Source organism: Mustela nigripes, chromosome X (assembly GCF_022355385.1).
Source record: "Mustela nigripes isolate SB6536 chromosome X, MUSNIG.SB6536, whole genome shotgun sequence".
Taxonomy (NCBI): domain Eukaryota; kingdom Metazoa; phylum Chordata; class Mammalia; order Carnivora; family Mustelidae; genus Mustela; species Mustela nigripes.
The window spans coordinates 7079891-7093715 of NC_081575.1; the positions used below are offsets into that span (position 1 = coordinate 7079891).

Below are 13825 nucleotides of genomic sequence, written 5' to 3' on the forward strand. Positions count from 1 at the left end.
GTCCCTAGTTTGGCCCTCTTTAATCTTATGGCTCATTCTTCTTGGTGTATTTGGTATTTCTGAGAAAAAAGATGATCAATAAAAGCTTAACCCCTATCTTGGTTAATATAAATAATGCTACAATAAATATAGGAGTGCATCTTTTTTTTTCCAATTAGTGTTTCATTTATTTGGGTAAATAACCAGTAATGGAATTATTGGCTCATATGATATTTCTTTTTTTATAATTTTTATTTATTTTTAAAATTTCTTTCAGTGTTCCAGAATTCATTGTTTATGCACCACACCCAGTGCTCCATGCAAAATGTGCCCTCCATAATACCCACCACCAGGCTCACCCAACCTCCCACCCCTCCACTCCAAAACCCTCAGATTGTTTTTCAGACTCCATAGTCTCTCATGGTTCGTCTCCGACTCCCATTTCCCCCAACTCCCTTCTCCTCTCCATTTCCTCATATTCTCCGTTTTATTTCTTATGCTCCACAAGTAAGTGAAACCATATGATAATTGGCTCTCTCTGCTTGACTTACTTCACTCAGCACAATCTCTTCCAGTCCTGTCCATGTTGCTACAAAAGTTGGGTATTCATCCTTTCTGATGGAGGCATAATACTCCATAGTGTATATGGACCATATCTTCTTTATCCATTCGTCTGTTGAAGGGCATCTTGGTTCTTTCCACAGTTTGGCGACTGTGGCCATTGCTTCTATGAACAATGGGGTACAGATGGCCCTTCTTTTCACTACATGTGTATCTTTGGTGTAAATTACCCAGTAGTGCAATTGCAGGGTCATAGGGAAGCTCTATTTTTAATTTCTTGAGGAATCTCCACACTGTTTTCCAAAGTGTCTGTACCAGCTTGCATTCCCACCCACAGTGTAAGAGGGTTCTCCTTTCTCCACATTCTCTCTAAACACTTGTTTACTATCTTATTGATTTTGGCCATTCTAACTTGTGTAAGGTGGTATCTCATTGTGGTTTTGATTTGAATCTCATATGATATTTCTATTTTTAATTTTTTGAGGAAACTTCATACTGTTTTCCTCAGTGGCTGCACCAGTTGGCATTCCCACCAAACGTGCACCAAGTTTCCTTTTTCTCCACATCTTTGTCAAGACTTACGTGCCTCTTTGATTTTAGTCATTCTGACAGGTATTGGGTGAGAGTTCATTGTGGTTTTGATTTGCATTTCCCAGATGATTAGTGACGTTGAGCATCTTTTCATGTGTCTATTGGCAATCTATATGTCTTCTTTAGAAAAATGTCTATCCAGGTTCTCTGCCCATTTTTTAAATTGATGATTTTTTTTTTTTTTGGTATTGAGTCCTAGAAGTTCTTTATATACTTTGGATATTAACATTTTATCAGATACATCATTTGCAAATATCTTCTCCCATTCAGTAGTTGTCTTTTTGTTTTGTTGATTGTTTCCTTTGCTGTGAAGAAGCTTATTTTGAAAAAAAAAAAAAAAGAAGCTTATTTTGATGTAGTCCCAATAGTTTATTTTTGCTTTTGTTTCCCTTGCCTTAGGAGACAGATCTAGAAAAATACTGCTATGGCCAATGTCAGAGAAATTACTGCCTGTATTCTCTTCTAGGATTTTTTTTATGGTTTCAAGGTCTCACATTTAGGTCCTTAATCCATTTTGAATTTATTTTTGTGTAGGGTGTTAGAAAGTGGGCCAGGTTCTTTCTTTTGCATGTAGCTGTTCAGTTTTTCCAACACCATTTATTGAAGAGACTGTCCTCTATGCTCACTGCAACATTATTTACAATAACCAAGATATGGAAGCAACCCAAGTGCCCATCAATAGAGGAATGGATAAGGAAGATGGATAATCACTCAATATAAAGCAAAAATTATTTTCTACCTTTATTGAGGTATAATCAGAAAACAGAAATTATATATGTTAAAGGTGTACATGGTGATTTGATATACGTATACACTATAAAAATGATTACCATGGTTTACTTGTCCATCACTATTTTGGGGGGAGAGGATTGAAGCTTCCCTGGGAACTTTGTACTTCCTGACCACTTGCACTCTCCTTCTTTGTGATAGTTTCTATGAGATTGATGACATGGAATGGTGAAACCTTCCATTTGTTAATCAATTTTTTTTCTCAGATTCATTACAGGTAGTTTTCAACAATGAAAGATTTTTCACTAGGCCATCCAACAGTATAACCCACCCTCCTAGGACACATTTCTGAAATAAATTAGAGATTTAATCCTTAATAGAGACAGATCTTTCTTACCTTGTGTGAGTCTAAATAGTTGATAAAAAGTAAGAATTGAGCCTGTAGCCTTATACTTCGTATTAATACACAACATAATAGAAATTTGAATCTTTCTCCCACTGAGCTAAGAAAACATGATGGCTTTGTTCTGCCATTGCTAATTTTTTTTAAAGATTTTATTTATTTATCAGAGGGCGGGGGGAGAGCGAGCACAGGCAGACAGAATGGCAGGCAGAGGCAGAGGGAGAAGCAGGCTCCCTTCCCTGCTGAGCAAGGAGCCCGATGTGGGACTCGATCCCAGGACGGTGGGGTCATGACCTGAGCCGAAGGCAGCTGCTTAACCAGCTGAGCCACCCAGGCGTCCCATGCCATTGCTATTTATACTACAACTTTATTTGGATTATTCAGTGTATTTTATAATAACCCTCAAGAATAGGACTGTGGTTAGCCTATTCTTTACTCTCCGTGGTTTCCAACATTATATGAAATATACCCAGTATAGTCCCTCTTACCACAGAAGTATCCAAGTAAAATGTGCATTAAACATTGGAAACACATGCCAAATATCCCTGTAGAATTTTTACATAGAATCTAGAACACAACAGTTGGAATCACTAAGAATGTAACCACTAATGTCTGCCTCATCCATGCGGCTAAAGGATCCTTACTTCCATTTTCTTCTAGGCTTCAGATTTTCCACATCACTTCTAATCCCCCTCTCAGTATGCATGAACAATTGTTATCATCTAGAGCATGACTCTGATATATTCTTGGCTCTTTATGTTATAAAGATTACCCCTCATCCTTTTCTTGGATACTGTGGGGCATCCTCATGTCTGAGGTGGGTGGTGGCCACTGAATTATGAGGTTTAAAGAACCATGAGAGACAGTGAATTCTTTTTTTTTTAAATCTCAGTTCGTACTTTTTAAAAAACTGATGTATATTATTTGTTTCAGGGATACAGGTCTATGATTCATCAGTCTTACACAATTCACAACACTCACCATAGCACATACCCTCCCCAATGCCCATCACCTAGCTACCCCATCCCTCTAGCAGCCCTCAGTTTGTTTCCTAAGATTAAGAGTCTCTTTCAGTTTGTCTCCCTCCCTGGTTTTGTCTTGTTTCATTTTTCCCTCCCCTCGCCTATGATCCTCTGTCTTGTTTCTCAAATTCCTCATATCAGTGAGATCACATGATGCTTATCTTTCTCTGATTTACTTATTTTGCTTAGCGTAATACCCTCTAGCTCTATTCACATCATTGCAAATGGTAAGATTTCATGTTTTGATGGCTGCATAATATTCATATATATATCACATTATATATATATATATATATATATACACACACACACACACACACATACACACACACTCACACATATGTATGTGTATATATATATACATACCCATATCACATTTTCTTTATCTATTCATCTGTTGATGAACATCTAGGCTCTTTGCATAGTTTGGCTATCGTGGACTTTGCTGATATAAATATTGGGGTGCACGTGCCCCTTCAGATCACTACATTTGTATCTTTAGGGTAAATACCCAGTAGTGTAATTGCTGGGTTGTAGGGTAGCTCTATTTTCAACTCTTTGAGGAACCTCCATGCTGTTTTCCAGAGTGGCTGCACCAGCTTACATTCCCACCAGCACTATAGGAAGGGCTCCCCTTTCTTTGCATCCTCACCAACACCTGTCATTTACTGACTGCTTAATTTTAGCCCTTCTGAGTGGTGTGAGGTGGTATCTCATTGTGGTTTTGATTTGTATTTCCCTGATACTGAGTGATGTTGAGCACTTTTTCATGTGTCTTTTGGTGACAGTGAATTCTAATCACATATACAAAGATGAGGACCCAAACAGAATTCAAGATAGTGCAAAGGAAATAGACAGCATCAGAAGGTGCTCAGATAATTATATTCAACTCATTGGGAAGATGGGTATTGTTACTCTGGTGTTCCTGCTTTTTGGTCCTAATATAACAGACCAATAAGCACTCCCTGGCAGCCCATGTTAGAACATGTTTTCTGTCAATCCTTGCTGCCTTGTGTGTTCATTAAACTTCAGGAAACAAATACAAACACATAAAATACTTTCAGATAGCCTCCCACTTTGCCATTTGGAATCTCTGTTTCAATCACTTTCCTCTATCTGTCTGCATCAACTGACATCTAGTGCAATGAATGAGACCAGATGCAATAACAAATCGAGAAAAAGAACCCAATAAAACTCTTGGCATTTGCTTTGGGCTGCCTGTACTGTAGGCAATAGCAGATGACAGCCTCTGTGTCTAAAGTTTTTTTAAACTTCTTAAGCAGCTCCAAGAGAAGCTTTGGTGTGCAAGGAAACACCAGAAATTGATCAAGGCTCGTGTCCATTCTGATTTGGAATACAATGCACATTGGAAAACATGCAAAGATCCTTTTTGCTTTAATCCTAATATGGTGTCAAATGACTGAAATTACCTACCTTCTGGTTATGACCATAAAAATCAATAACCCAGAGAGGAAAGGTTTTATTTGACAACTGCCTTACTAGAAGATCTATGAAAAATATTAAGAGCAAGTAGTTTTTTATACTCATAAAAAGGCAGTGAAGAAAACTGCAAAATCACTTTTTATTTCTTGCCAGGGGCAAGAAAGTATAAGCATAAAGAGCAAACCAACCACAAACAGCATGGATATCACTACACATCCTTCATGTTTATGCATCATGTAATGAAAAAGGCTTTCTAGAAATACAAACTGTAAATACATCTCAGAGAAAAATGGAAATGAGAAAAAAGCTAAGGTATTTATTTTGTATAGGGATCTTACTTTTTTTCCCTTTTGCCTTTATCTTACCTTCTTTCCCATCAAAGGAGAAAAACCATAGGAGGAGTGACAGTAAATCTTTTTGAAAGGTTCTGGTTAATCTAACAAGATGATATTTCTTAATGACAGTGGTGAAACAAAGATAATAAGTTGGGCAGCATGACTAGGGAAGTTCAGGGGTAGTTTAAACTTTCCGGATGCAAAAGAAATTCAGTGATACAGAGCTGAAAATGTGCCAGCTATCAGGCCACGGTGATTGGTATATCAAAAAAGTGCAATTTCAAGAACATAGTTTTCCATATGTGATTTATAAAACATAAAGGAAAGATTCTGTCTACTTTGATGTGTAAGTACTATAAGCCTTTTAAAAATTAGTAAGTTAAATTATGGCTTAATGAGTTAAGCAGTATATTAAGAATAACATAATTCTGTTTCTTTAGAGATTAATGGCAACTCACTTCAAAACATTTCTGGGGGAGGGAGAAACATGTCTTTACAAGATCTAAATAAACCATGTTTTCTTGGTCCAAACTGCCACTGAGTAAGATAGATTATCAAAAATGTGTTCTTAAAATTGACATGCTACTCTTCAAATTTACAGTGGATATTTAAACATCAGAGATGCTAAATTTTTATCCTGGTTTTGAAAAAATACCATACTTTCTACATTTGTAAAATATGGTGTGATTTCTAAATGTTAGAAATAAATGGTCCCTTATCCTGTTTTCTCAACTCTTATTTAAATTTTAAATAAATGTAAATAATAGTCTCAGAGATAATTAGCTCACAGTCATCAATTTCCTTAACCTTTTTGAATCCACCTCCAGGGTAGAAGGGTGGTAAAGTAGGAAAACATTTAAGTGAAAATGACAAGATTCACTCTAGAGCTGCCTATATTGGATGCTGGTGACTCTCTGTGTTTCACAATAACTCTGTGTTCCTGTTCAGCTCTAAAATGTCAGTCATTTTTCTAATGGGACTATCAAAATTCAAATGCATTCATTGCAAAAAAAACACATATAGCTTTCTATAGCTAAGTCTTATTAACCACTTGCTATGTGTAGTCATTGACTTAAACTAGGTACTCACTTATTTCTCATAATTCTCAAAGCAAAACTGTAAGGCCTGTGCCTTTTCTCCATTCTAGATCATATAATTGAGGCAAATATTAAGAACTTTATGCTGTATGCAAATAAAACAGAGGAAAAATGAACCCTATGCTGTGACTGTGAAAGACCAAAAAAGTCATAATCTTTTAGACAGAATTAATTATGGAATTTATAAAAAATACAGACCTGAAGACCAAAGCTATAAAAAAATGAAGTAGTTCTAGAGATCTAAACCAAGTAATTCCAGTCCAATTTAAATATTGCTTAGCTAATCAGGTGCGTGTACACACACACCAACACACTTGGATCCTTTATGTTACAAGGTTGGAAAGAAAAGAACTGCAAATGAAGGGGATAAGAGAATGGGAGAATATTAAAGCAAGGAGGCACATTGGCATAAAAATGGTCAAATGACAAAAATACAGTTTGGCGATGAGTTTGATACCACTTATTCAAGGAAAAATTATCCATGGACTGGGGGAACACAGTGCCCTCATGCAGTGAAAGACTGCTCTAGAAGGATATGGTACAAGTTTTTTAGAATGCTAGAAGAGGCCCTGTGAAAACAGGGCATGATGGGTTACAGGTCAGGGATTTCCTTAAAAAGCTAATAGTTCCTGGGGCACCTGGGTGGCTCAGTGGGTTAAGCCGCTGCCTTCGGCTCAGGTCATGATCTCAGGGTCCTGGGATCGATTCCCGCATCGGGCTCTCTGCTCAGCGGGGAGCCTGCTTCCTCCTCTCTCTCTCTCTCTCTCTGCCTGCCTCTCTGCCTCCTTGTGATCTCTCTCTCTGTCAAATAAATAAATAAAATCTTTAAAAAAAAAAAAAAGCTAATAGGTCCTGTTTTCTAGTTTAGGGCCACCTAGCTGAAGCAGAGTTGGAGGATTATGATTGGTGCATGTTAGGATTCTTTGACAGGTGTTTCTTGGAAGTGCATGCTGACTTAGGTTTAGACTTCCGATGTAGGCCAGGCGACTAGGGCAACCCCTGTTTTGTGGGCCCCAATATACAAATTAACTTTATTGATATGTATGGATTATATGGCCCAGTGCATTGGCTAGAGCTGGGCTAAAACTTTTCTTTAACAATACTGTAACCAAAACGATGCAGGAATTCATCTAACAAGGCACTACTGACATTTTTGGCAAGACGATTCTGTTTTTCAAGTTTGTTCTGAGCATTTGCAGGACCTTTAGTCACTGTCTTCTAAACCACGGTAGTTGATTACAGCAGCTTCCAGTTTTTGTGATAACCACAACGCCTCCACACATTTCCAAATTGTCCTCTTTGAGGACCTCTGAACTATAGGATTTACATCTTTCACCATCTTCTATTCAGAAAACCATAATTAGTTATTTTAGATTACATCAGATTTTTACTGGGGACTTTGAATGTATAATGTTACTTAAATGTGTATGAACAAAACCAGGTACAAACTTGTTCTGATAGCTCTTACAGTACTATAAAACAAAATAAAATTTGTAGTTAAATGACAATAAAGTCATAAGACCTGTAGAAAAAAGACCACTGTATGAAACATGTATGCAATGCTGACTGCCGTGGCCCACATCCCTGGGCTTTATAATACCTTTGATACCAAGGACTGTATGAGGTCTCCATTTTTTTCCCACCACTTTTCTATTGTCAAGCCATTCTCAACTCTTACTTTGTACCACATGTCATGGCAAAATTTGGCCTTTTTTAGTGCAAATGCATCACCTAGATATAAAACCCACACCTAGTCTGTCCTCATTCATTCAAGGCTAAATAGTAGTGCTTGGTGCCAACACAACTATAAAACTAAATGTAGACACTAATGTTATATGGCAATATTCAAACAAAGTTGATTGGTCGGGGCACCTGGGTTGCTCAGTGGGTTAAGCCGCTGCCTTTGGCTCAGGTCATGATCTCAGGGTCCTGGGATCAAGTCCCGCATCGGGCTCTCTGCTCAGCAGGGAGCCTGCTTCCCTCTCTCTCTCTGCCTGCTGCTCTGCCTACTTGTGATCTCTCTCTGTCAAATAAATAAATAAAATATTTAAAAAAATAAAAGTTGGTTAGTCAAGAAATTCAGAAGTGTGTAAATTACAAAATGTTCACAGATTCACACTCTTCATTAGTAGAGTTTTTTTCTATGTGTCAACTCCGTCATTTGTCTCATGTCTGTGCAACCTGAAATATAAATTGGTTCCTTGCAGAGATATATACATTTTTCAATTTAAAGAATAATGAATATTAAAAACCTCAATGAATGCTTTCTGATAGGGGCACATTCTACCTTAAGTATTGCATTGGCAGTGTCAGCAAACATAATGTGGTAAGCATTCTTTATCTCCACAGTTGACCTTTATCACCATGGGTTTGAACTATAGAAGTCTACTTATCTGTTTTTCTATAAATACAATCCAGTACTCTTAATGTATTTTCCTTGTGATTTTCTTAACATTTTTCTCTAGCTTATGTATAAGAATACACCATATAATACATACAATGTACAAAATATGTATTCATTGACTGCTTTTGGTAGGGCTTCCCATCAACAGTAAACTATTAACAGTTAAGCTTTGAGGGGGTCAAAAGTTACAAGTGGATTTCTAACTATGCAGGCATCAGCACTCCTAACCCCTGTGTTGTTCAAGGTTCATGTATACTTAAAATTTTGCTGACAGCAAGGCATACAAAATTGTGTTTATGTAAAGTGTCATCTTCTCTTTGCATACAGCCTGAACTTATCCCTGCCTTATTCCTATCTAAAGGATTCCACTTGGCAGGAACATTCTTGACTGTGGAAAAGTTTAGGAACTAAACAGACTCAGCATATTTTATACAGCATCATCTGAGACTAAGTTTTGTGATTTGCATAGATTAATGAATACTTCCCAAAGCGTATTACTCAGAATCCTAGCTTTTTAAAATATGAACGGGTATTTGCAATATTGGGATTTATGAGAAATACGTTTTGGTCAGGTGAATAACTGAACACATACTTCTTTTAAGATTTTGATCTTTGTCCATGGTTCCCAGCTCATAGTTCCTCAAGTCCTTAGAATTTCCTGAACAGTAAGGACAATTGTAGCATCTTGTTATAATGGTCTCTTGTCCTCGGTTCCTGAAACTGCATCAAAGCCATGAAGGTTCTGTTATTCATAACAAGCTCCTTTCCACCATGACTGGGTTTATGTTAAACAAGGGAACTTCTAAAAAAATTTCAAAGTTTGGGGCTGGTTGCCAGGAGAACCAACAATGAATAGAGAGTTGGAACTGTCCCACCCCAATTTCCAGGGAGGGAAGGGGGGCTGATGGTTGAACCAATCACCAATGGCCAATTATTTAATCAATCATGCCTATGTAATGAAGCCTCCATACAAACCCTAAAAGACAGAATTAAGAATGCTTCTAGGTTGGTTTGGTAGACATACAAAGGTGCTGGGAAGTGGTACTACACACCCATGCCTTGCCCATGCATCTCTTCCACCTGGCCATTCCTGAGTTCTATCCTTTTATGATCAACTAGTGTTCTAATAAATAAAAGCTTAGTTTTGTGAACTGATATAGCAAATTAATTTGAACTCAAGAAAGGAAGGGGTTATAGGAACTTCTGATTTATAGCTGGTTGGTCAAAAGCACAAATGATAACCTGGCTTTTTGATTAGTGTCTGAAGAGGTGGAGAAGTCTTACAGAACTGAGCCCTTTACCTGTGGAATAGGATGCTATCTCAGGGCAGATAGTGTCAGAATTGAGTTAAACTGTAAGATAACCAGTTGTTTCAGATTGCTTGTTGAATATGTGAGGAATCCTCTTCCCCATGGTGGAACTGGGGACTAGAACCCTCTAATGTTCTCATTAAAAAAAAAAAAAGTCTGTCAATTAACTGTGTTAAGCAATTAAGCCCTTCATTATAGGACTTTGGAGTTTTTAATGTGCTAAAATATGTTGTGTGTCAAGAGGAAAGTGGACTATTCTCAAATTTGACCATAATCCTTTAAGAATACTGCTATTGTAATTATCATAAAAATGTCACGGATTGCATGGAGCACTGGGTGTGGTGCAAAAACAATGAATACTGTTACACTGAAAATAAATTTTAAAAATTTTTAAAAATGTCAAATATGAATTGAAAACAATGTTACTGTAGCATGCAAAGCTCAAGTAGTCTAACAAAGCAAGAAATGGTTTTGGAGATTTTTTTGGCTCCACCCACTTCGTTAGCTTATGATCTGGGGCAAGGAGCTTAACCTCAAGTCTCATTTTCTACTTCTGAAAACATGAATCATAACTGGAATTATCTAACAGAATTGTTAAGTGGATTAAGTATGTACATACAAAGAGTTAGCAATCAATGTTTACTACTTTTTTCAGCTACTATTATTTCTCATAGGTGATTTGATTGCCTGTTTTTCTCTTTAGTGCAGTATTAATTCATCTACTTATCTATGTAATTGCTGAAAGTTAACCAACAATTATGAAAGATCCCAAAGAAAATATTCATTTATTCTCTCCTTTATTCAATATTTGTTGAAAAATCTATACATGACTCACTGTGTTAAATTTGAAAATAGAGATGGGTGTGAACACAAAGTCCCCACTCTTAATATTCACAACTTCTAAGGGAGAATAACTGGAAGCAAATCAGAATAGAGTATCAGAATACGAAAGTCCATTATTTACAATGTGCAGATCTCATAGGGAAGGAGTAGTACACTATCTTAGAGGAAGAAAAAGCAGATTTGGTTTCTTGGAAGACACTGATAACTGACTTCAAATGTGAAAGATGACCCACAATGTTGGGGGTAAGAAAGGTGGAATAAAGAAAGCATTCTAGGACACCTGGGTGGCTCAGTGGGTTAAAGCCTCTGCCTTCAGCTCAGGTCATGATCCCAGGGTCCTGGGATCGAGTCCCATCTGCTGAGCAGGGAGCCTGCTTCCCTTCCTCTCTCTCTGCCTGCCTCTCTGTCTGCTTGTGATCTGTCTGTCAAATAAATAAATTCTTTAAAAAAAAAAAAAGAAAGCATTTTAGGTTCAGGAAATACCATATGGGCTTGAAACAGCATTGTGTGTCCTAGAAATTCTTGTTATTTCTATAGCACAAGGTATAGAAAGGGCAAAGGTAGATAGGACTGCAGAACGCACCATTCTTTTATAATAAACACATGCAATTTCTTTAAAATGTTGCCTTACTTTGCATTTCATTTTACAATTTCATTCTCAGCTGATGACATCAATTTACCCACCAACTCTAAGTTATAATAAGGAAAGCTAACTTATTGAGTATTTACTATGTGCCAGGCAACATTCTAAGAACTTTACATTTGATAACTCATTTAATTTTCACACTTTTGAGGTAGACACTAGTAACACACTTTACAAATAAGAAATCCAAGCCAGGAAGCTGTTAAATGGTCATGGAGCTACTCAATGACTGAGTTGAGATGGGCTCTAGAAATATATTTTTATTTTCACAGCATTCTCTCTCCTGCTATCTAGTATTATTATTCACTCTGTCTGTTCTCCCTAGCACAAGACGGCATGATTTTTACATGGTGTCTGTCTCTCAATGCTTTGCCAGTTTCCTTTATAGCAATTATTTTTCTGTTTTCTTGTTGGCTCTGTAGATCTCCTTCACTAATATATAATAAGGTCCTTGCCCGGAGTACACTACTGAACTCCAAGTTTTAGCAATGTTACCTAATATAAACTCTTTCTTGTTTTGTTCTGTTTTAACTCTTGTTAACAAACAGTGTAATATTAGCTTCTGGAGTAGAATTCAATGATTTATCACTTACACATAACAGCCAGTGCTCATCACAACAAGTGCCCTCTTTAATACCCATCACCCACCTAATATAAGTATTTAATCAACACAGTAAAGGGATTTCTATTTTAAAAAGAAAGTTGGAAGGGGAGGTGAATCACGAGAGACTATGGACTCTGAAAAACAATCTGAGGGGGTTGAAGGGGCGGGATTGGGAGGTTGGGGGAACCAGGTGGTGGGTATTAGAGAGGGCACGGATTGCATGGAGCACAGGGTGTGGTGCAAAAACAATGAATACTGTTATGCTGAAAATAAATTTTAAAAAATTAAAAAAAAAATAAAACAAGGCACCTGGTGGCTCATTTGTTAAGTGTCTGCCTTTGGCTCAGGTCATGATCTCAGGGTCCCAGGATGGAGTCCTCTGTCAGGCTTCCTGTTCAGTGGGAAATCTGCTTCTCCCTCTGCCCCCATGCTCATGATCAAAAGAACGGAAAAAAAGAGAAGAGAAGAGAAAAGAAAAATTGTTCAGGAGAAAAGTTGTGCTTCTTGCCTAGAATTTTATAATTGAAGAGTGCTAAAGCCATAATTTGAATACATTTTACTTAAAGTAGGTATTCTATAATAGATATCTGCTCCACAGATTTTTAGTTTGGTTGTTCCTAAGATCAACACTCTGCAAACTCTAATCCTGCCCCAAATTAAAACCACTATCATGGGTGACTACATTACTTGGTCTTCCTATCCCTTTGTTAGTAAGCAAGTCAAGTTTCCATTCCTAAGGGAGAGACCAGCCCTGGGGCAGCTCCACACACTCGGAAGGCTACACTCGGAGACCTGTTGCGTCCACCAGCCCGTCCCCACCATGTTAAGGAGTCTGGTGGGGCTGAGGGGGGCACCAGCAGCCCTGACCCTGCCCGTAGGAGGTGGCCTCACTACACTCGGGAAAGCAAAGCCTATTCCATGATACTCCTACCTGCTGAGGAGGAGGAGGAGGAAACCCTGGGTACTAGACCTGACAAGCGACGGCCCCTGGAGAGGGGGGAGACAGAGCTGGCCCCATCCTTTGAACAGCGGGTACAAGTGATGCTCCAGAGGATTGGCATGAGCAGAGGCAGCGGGAGTGCCGAAGGCAAGAGGAAGCAAAGCAAGGACCGAGAGATCTAGAAGGCTGGCTCGGATGGTGATATTATGGACAGCTCCGCCGAGGCCCCTCCCATCTCGATCAAGTCCCGCACCCACTCTGTGTCCGCTGACCCCTCGTGCAGACCTAGTCCAGGAGGCCAAGGGCTTGAGTCTACTAGCTGTAAGACAATGGGGCAGTAGCTGTATGCAGAGCTCAGGGGCCGTGGTTGGGGCCAACAGGATGGTCCTGGGCCCCCCTCTCCTTGTCCCAGCCCCAGCCCGCAAAGAGTCAGCCCCTCCCCAGAGAGCCTGGGTCTCCTGGAGGACCCTTGCTTGGGCCCCAGGAATGAAGATGGCCAGCTGAGGCCTCGGCCTCTCTCAGCAGGGCGACGAGCAGTGTCTGTGCATGAGGACCAGCTCCAGGCCCCTGTTGAACGGCCCCTGCGGCTACAGCGCTCCCCTGTCCTCAAGCGGAGACCAAAGCTTGAGGCACCTTCATCTCCAAGCCTAGGATCTGGCCTTGGAGCCCAACCTCTGCCCCCACAGTCTGAGCCAAACCCATCCTCCCCAGCCACAGACCAAAGAGGCGGCGGCCCAACCCCTGACGCTCTCCTTTTCCTGCCACATGAGATTATTTTATTAAAAAACTCAAAGGAAAAAAAAAAAAACACCATTTTCTGTTCCTCAATATATATTCCTTTTAAACTAGGGCAGTCTCAACCTAGCAGTTCTTTTGCCAAATCCTGCAGATATATTTTGTTTGGCCAAGATAGTAGTCTTT

General features: G+C 38.9%; 1 pseudogene; it reads left to right on the plus strand.

Moving 5' to 3' along the window:
* The first annotated feature begins 10951 nt into the window (after positions 1 to 10951).
* Positions 10952 to 13587, plus strand: LOC132007690 (capping protein, Arp2/3 and myosin-I linker protein 2-like; annotated as a pseudogene).
* Positions 13588 to 13825: the final 238 nt, after the last annotated feature.